Source organism: Adiantum capillus-veneris, chromosome 13 (genome assembly GCF_014529385.1).
Source record: "Adiantum capillus-veneris isolate H3 chromosome 13, ASM1452938v2, whole genome shotgun sequence".
Classification (NCBI taxonomy): Eukaryota; Viridiplantae; Streptophyta; class Polypodiopsida; order Polypodiales; family Pteridaceae; genus Adiantum; species Adiantum capillus-veneris.
This window is the reverse complement of record NC_140943.1, coordinates 111,371,996-111,379,507: the sequence shown is the minus strand read 5'-3', so window position 1 is coordinate 111,379,507 and position 7,512 is coordinate 111,371,996.

Sequence of the window (7,512 nt, the reverse complement as noted above, 5' to 3'; positions counted from 1 at the left end):
GGTACAATGGATCTCACAAAAGGAGATCAATGTAGACTCCATACCATTCGCCAAACTAAACACTGCGGAGGTTGTGTGCATGTTTGAGAAACACTTTCCTACTACCATGCTAACCATTCAGGTGCATCTTCTTGTTCACATAGTTGATGAGGTGGAAATAGTTGGCACAATACATTCCAGATGGATGTTCTTTCTAGAACGTTTCATAAAAACGCTCAAGGGATATGTGCGTCAGAAGGCACGTCCGGAGGGGAGCATGGCAGAAGGTTGGTTGGTATCAGAGTCCCTAGTTTACATTGGAGAGTGGCTAGAGGGATTTGATAAAGCCCGGGACACGCTATGGCGAACCATAAATGATGAGCGCATATTTGGGATTGTCGTGTGCAATCTCGGTGTTGAGAAGAAGATGACAAAAAATCTCGAGGCTAAAATTAATCGATTTTTCATGCTTCAAAATCCACTGATGCAAAAGTGGATTTCACAATACGAGGATGCAAAGCAAGAGCAACAAAGGGCACGGATCGAGTGGAGACGGGAAAGACGACCACCGATGCATTATCCGGTGAGTCTGGAGAGCCTACCAACATTCATGAGCTTAAGATGGTTGCACAACCAATTGAGAAGTGCACAATAGTGCGGTGAAGAAGTGACTGAGGAGGAGTGGGAGTACTCTCGAGGTCGCGCAACCAAGGTAAGTTTGCAATGTATGACCATTGACTTTCTAGATGTTTGAACGGCCACTCATAATCTTTGTTGGTTCTAGTATAAGTCATACACAACAACATGGTGTAAAGGTCGACATTTTAAGGTGGAATGGATCGACAAAAAGCATTTTACTCAAGATTGTGGAATCATGGCAAACTTTGAACATTCTAGTTGACGATGGTCCTCTGATGCAAATCCTGTGGTGGTGGAACTCGCTTACTTCGGCACGCTACAAGAGATTTTGAGGATAGATTATAGAGGTTTTTTTGTCGACTTGTTCGACGTGCAATGGTTCAAGATAAACATGGAGGGTTGCAACGCTACTGTGCCCAGAGGAGAGTTTAATTTTCTCAAGGTGGATTCAACTAAAAAATGGACCGACCTAAGAGATACTTTACTACCCGAGCATTGTGAACAAGTACGCATGTAAATAGTTAACATCCAATTTTAGAAGCTATGTGCTTGGAAGCTCTCATGTAAGTTATGTGGCTCTGGCAGGTGATATTTCATCCTACAAAGTGAGCATCAAACTGGTGGTATGTCATAGAGGTAGCCCCTCGTAGTGCACGGACGTATGAGGGCTACCATGTGCCAATCACAGCAGCATCAATGGAGGAGATTGGAGAAGATGCTCAGTCGGAAGCCGTTGAGGTGGTTCCAGACGAGCATCAAGCTGCTACTCTCTATGGGGTGCATGCAGAGGATCTACAAAATGAAACGGAGGACATACGCCTAAACGGAGAGCTCTATATAGATATAGGGAGTTATGTTGAGCTATGCGAGGATGAGAGATAGACCTCTTAAAGCCATAAACATTGTATTGAGAATTTTAAATTGTGTTTAATCGTCATTGCGTCCACTCCAGGTGCGTATGCTCCAGGTATGTTCTCACAAGCAGGGACACTCCTCGGTGTGTCATAAAAGTTTGATATGCTGATGAGCACTGTGCTCCGAGTGCAATGGAGACTGAGGCTGCAATCGTGAAGGAGGTGATCCGTCTCTGCTCATAGATGTTGCTCGTCCCTCCACTAGATCTAGTTGATCAGATGAAAGAGACGCTAGTGCTTTAGCGTCTCTTTCATCTGATCAACTAGATCTAGTGGAGGATTGCAGCCTCAGTCTCCATCGCACTCAGAGCGCAGTGCTTTTACAAGATACGTAGAATGCACACGAGAGACAAATTCACAAGAACTTCACAGGAATCTCTCTACACAAGAATCCCTCTCCCTTTATGAGTCCTCTCTCTCTCTCTCTCTCTCTCTCTCTCTCTCTCTCTCTCTCTCTCTCTCTCTCTCTCTCTCTATTTGTCCATGTTTTCTTCTCCATTCAATATTAAGATTAAATATTTGTGTGTTTAATGCAGGTATGGATGATGATGAGTTTCTTTCTTCTTTGTCACCCCAGCAGAGGAGGTGGTACAAGGATTGTCATCGCTCTGGAGCACCATCACATCGTTTTACTCCTTCAGTGTCTCCCTCTATTTCGGAGCATTCAGAGCGCTCCGAAGCTTCGGCATCGACGAGACAATCTTCACACTCGTCTAAGCACCAACGCTCTAGTGGTGGCGGCGGCGGTTGTTGTGGGGATGCCGCTACTAATGCCTCGACACCGCCTTGTGTTCAACGAAGCTCTTTACCTTCCCCTTCTTTGTCTGCCCCCATACCAGCCACGACATCGCCATCTACGCCAGGTTTTGCGCGGCTATCGGCCGTTCCTAGCTACACACCACTACCTACTCCTCCGCGAGTCACCCCAGTCGACACTCCTCACTTTGGGGCCCAGACTCTAGCGGAGACACGTGACATCCGTACCCCCATCGACACTCCACTAGAGACCCCTGCCAAGACACCAGGTTCATGTTTCATACGCGAGAGGGCTTGTCGTATCCCGTCGACATCAATGGCGGCATCATCTTGGATGATGAAGGCAAGAAAGTGATCTCGCGCATGCGCGATCTTTGCTCTCAGGTGTTTAGACACTACATACTAAACACCTGGAGTGAAGTGCCAAGTGAATTAAAAGACAGAGTCATCAGCATGTTGCATGACGAGTTTCTCGTGTCAAGTTGGGATGAACGCTTCAATGAAGACCTGATGAAGGTTCGAATTCGCGAATACTGCAAGCACAAGCGTTCTGAAGTATAAAACGCAATAAAGCATGGGTGGAACATACCAGATTGGCTGGCCAAAGAAGATTGGAAGAATGCAAAGCGAGCAGCAGGCGAGAATCCTGACAGGTGGAAGCAACAAAAGGAGGCAGCCAAAGCGCAAGTAGAGGCAGGGAGAGGAGCTTGCACCAATTGGGGAGTGAGAGGAGCTTGCACCACTTGGGGAGTGGCGGGTGGGCATCAGTTGAGGCCGATTTTGTAAGTGTTTTTGCATTGCTCTTTAGGTTTGGTAGTTACGTCTATTTGTACTTTTAAATTCTAACATAATGGATTCTTTGTATGTTTTGAACAGTGGTCGATGACAGGACGTGACCCCACACCGTACGAGCGTGAGTACGCGGACAGAAAGGGCTTAAACGCCCTGATGGACATTCTGAGTTCTCACGGCAGCATGGTTAGTATTAGGGTTTACTCTTTTCCATTTGTTGTATTATTTTGTAAATTATATTTTTATACTTACAGAAAGTCTTATTGTGTTTTTCTGCAGAATCCGACAGATACGCCACTTGGACGTGATGAGATGTCTGATTAGACGACGTCAGTCTAGCCGTAGCTAGATAGCATTAGTTTCCTTTTGTCATAGCGTGTATAATGAGATGACGTGTATACATCTTTTTGTAATTATTGGAAAACCATGTATATTTCTCAATAATGACAATGGTGTTGTAACTATTATATTTGCAAAGCTTAACAATCAAGTGATTTTGCCTATGATGTGTACAATTGTCATTGATTTACTTTTGTCAGTTTTGTATCTTTATTTTGCAAACAATACTATGGATGATGGAGTTGATGGTTATATTGTCTTGTGGGTGACTACTTTGGGTCTATACCTTGCACTTTCTTTCAAAGGTGAATCTAGGCTTATCTTGGATTCATTAAGGTTTACTCTATTATTGAAATATTCAATATGGTTGATGGGTGATAGGGCATTCAATGCCCTGCCACCCAAAGAAATTTACTCTCAGGTGTCGCTATATAAGGCTCTGCAATGTCGCTATAGGTAGTCTACAACCGTCGCTATAAGTGTCGCTATATAGCGACGATTATAGCGACGGTCTTAGCAACGTCAGGGAGTATGAAAACCCAATGTATTTCCGTCACTAAAAACGTCACAAGTGCACACAACCTCTTGTAGTGCTTTGTGGAAATCCTTTGTAGGTCTTAGGTAGGCTCACATGAAAAGCATTGTGGATGAGCCGATGGTTGGGCAACTTGAGTTTATAAGCCACCTCATTGATTGGCTTCAAGATTTGAAAATGACCATAGTATCTTTTTGCTAATTTAGCATAATACTTTTGATGGCCTGTAGGATTTTTGCATGTTGTTTGTCTCAGTCGAGCCTTAGGAAACTTAAGTAAGACCCAATCAAGTTTTCTTTGAACATTAAGGTACTTATGTGCTTGTCAGCAACAAATTTTTGCCTTTGTTGAGAGATGGATACAACCTCCTTAATCTTTTGAAAAGATTCTTGTAGGTCACGGCTATACTTATCGGCAGCGAAGATCTTCCCATGTACTTTAAGTAGCAAGGTACCTTTAGGTCTTCTCTCAATTATTTCAAAAGGTTCTTTTCCCGTAGAAGTATGTACAATATTATTGTATGCATACTCTATAAGAGATAAGTACTTTTCCCATTGTGAGCATTGATCTACTTCGATAACATAAGTCTTTAGTAGATCGAGTATCGTAAGATTGGCTATCTCGCTTTGGCCATCCTTGTGTGGCCGAAGAGAAATTCAATCTTATTCCTAGATTTTCAAAGAGACCTTGTCAAAAATTATTGGTCATTCTAGAATCTCTATCTGAGACAATGGATGTTGGAAATCCATGGTGTTTGAAAATCTGTGTTATGAAGAGAGTTGCCATTTGGTGTGCCTTAATAGTCTTTTTGATAGGAATAAAGTATGCTTGCTTGCTAAACCTGTCGACTATTGTCCATATTCTCGTATTCCCATGGATAGACTTGGGTAATCCAAAGATAAAATCCATGGATAATAGTCTCCCATGGTGAATTTGGGATAGGCAATGGCTGGAGTAATCCATGTTGCTTCCCTCTATCATACTTGGTATTTTGGCATACCACACATTTTGAAACATACTCTTGTATGTCAACTTTCATGGTAGGCGAATATAAATACGTCTCTACTCCTCGGAGAGTAGGTTGAATGCCTCTATGCCCCGCATAGGAAGGAGCATGGGATTCATACATGACTTTCTCACAAAGGGAGTGTGTAAAACATAGCCTATTGTCATGGAGAAGATAACTATCCTGCAAGGTGAATGGTTTCTCTTTCTTTCCCAAAGCAAGGGTTGACATTATGTCTCTAAAGTCAGGGTCAGTAGCATACTCATCTATCATAGAAGATAGATCATTGTGAGTTGTTATAGACACTGCATTAACTTTTGGTCGTCGTGAAAGTGCATCAGCCACTTGACTATGCTTACCAGCAATGTGAGCAATATGGAAATTAAATTACGAAAGAAAATTTGCCCACCTTATTTGTTTGTTGAAAAGCTTGGTTTGCGTCATGAAGTACTTGAGACTTTGGTGGTCAGTTCGTAGAATAAATGGAATCCCCAATAAATAGTGCTTCCATGTGTCTAGGGCATATAGAACAGCTAAAAGCTCTTTCTCATAAATGCCTAAGACGCGTTCATCTGTGTTGAGCCTTCCGCTCTCATATGCTATGGCATGCCCTTCTTGAAGCAAGACTGCTCCAAGGCAATCACCACAAGCATCACATTGGACCTCAAATGACTTTGAGAGACCCGAAAGAGTGAGAACTGGTTGGGAGGTAAGCTTCTTTACTTCGTTAGCGTAGGAGCCAAAATCTCAATGTTGCCCTCACGTTCGTCCACGTGGCATATCTTTTCAACACTTTATTTTCGCTAAGCTCACCTATCTTAACCGTTTGCGCGCTCACAGCTTTTGCTTGCTCACTGCGCATCAGTTTTCGTGGTCGATGAACATCGTGTGGCAAGGAAGCATTGATTACAGGGTTGCACAACAATAGCAGCTATGAGAGGCAGGACTCGGGAGGGAGAGGGGTCGTACACAAAGCCACTCGATTAGCGAGAGCATATTAGGGGAGGAATTAGTTTTGCAGGGCGCTTGATACCTCCATGGTCGACACCATCCTCCTCTCTCATGATTCTCTCTCTCGCTGTACATATGGGATGCCTTCCATAATGCCAATTCCTAGCCTTGCAGCCCACTGAAGCCCATCCAAGAAGGCAAGAGCACACGATGCTTTGTGCATATAGTAGAGCAATATGCTACGATAATGCATTACTAGTCCAAGCTTGAAGGGTCGCACCGTTCCAAGCCAAGTGGAGGACGAGAAGGAAAGTGTGTTGAGACACTCCTAGGAACTGTGCTGGCCAGAACAGACCAGATGCAATCACCTACATAGGCATCTTGAAGGCATGTCTCTACGCAAGATGGTGATATGGGCACAAAAAATCACAATTACATTGTTATAAAAACATTTCGGGCTTGGCATTGTCTTGGTCGATATGTATGACGAATGTGGTGCACTTGAGATAGCACAAAAATTGCTTCAGGAACTTCCTGTCTGGAATGTCGACACTGATTGCAAGTTGTGCGCAATGAGAGTTCTAGGCTGTTTTCAGCAGATGCAAAGTGAGGGCCTCTCTCCAGGTGCAATCACTTAGGCCTACATCTTGAAGGCATGTGGCTCTACTTAAGATGCTGATATGGGCAGAAAACTTCACAATTAGTCGGGGACTATTGAAAAAAGATGTTGTGCTTGGCACTGTCTTGATGGACGTGTTTGTCAAATGTGGTGCGCTTGAGAAAGCACAAAAGGTGCTTGAGGAGCTTCCTGTCTGGAATGTCGCCTCTTGGAATGCACTAATTGTGGGACTATATTGTTAGTGAGAGGCTGTAGAGAAAATATGTTGTGCTTGTCACTGTCTTGCTCGATATGTATGTCAAATGTGGTGCGCTTGAGAAAGCACAAAAAGTGCTTGAGGAGCTCGCTGTCCGGAATGTCAATGAATGCACTAATTACGGGATATGCATAACGAGTGCAGGGCCAGAAAGCTCTAGGCTGTTTTCAATAGATGCTTAGCAAGGGCCTCTCTCCAGATGCAATCACCTATGTCGCAAGCTTTATTGATCGTAGGCAAATTGCATCGCATAATCGCCTCTGCTACACTCCTTGCTGTGGAGAAGTGCTTTTATACAGCCGGGATTCAATGATATCAGCATGAATCTTGATGCCTGTGCAAAGGTCTTTACGTTGGGCACAAAACTACGGAACATGCTGAAATGGGCACAAAACTTCACAATTACATTGTTGTACTTGGCACTGTCTTGGTCGATATGTATACCAAATGTGGTGTGCTTGAGAGAGCAAAAAAATTGCTTCAAAAACTTCCTATCTAGAAGGTCAGCACTGACTGCAGAATGCGTGCAACAAGAGCAAGGTCAGAAAGCTCTCGGCTGTTTTCAACGGATGCAAAGCGAGGGCCTCTCTCCAGATGCAATCACGTAAGCGTGCATCTTGAAGGCATGTGGTTGTATGCAAGATGCTGATATGGGCTTAAAAATTAACTATGATATTGTTAGTCAGGGGCTGTTTTCAGTAGATGAAAGCGAGGGCATGGAATCAC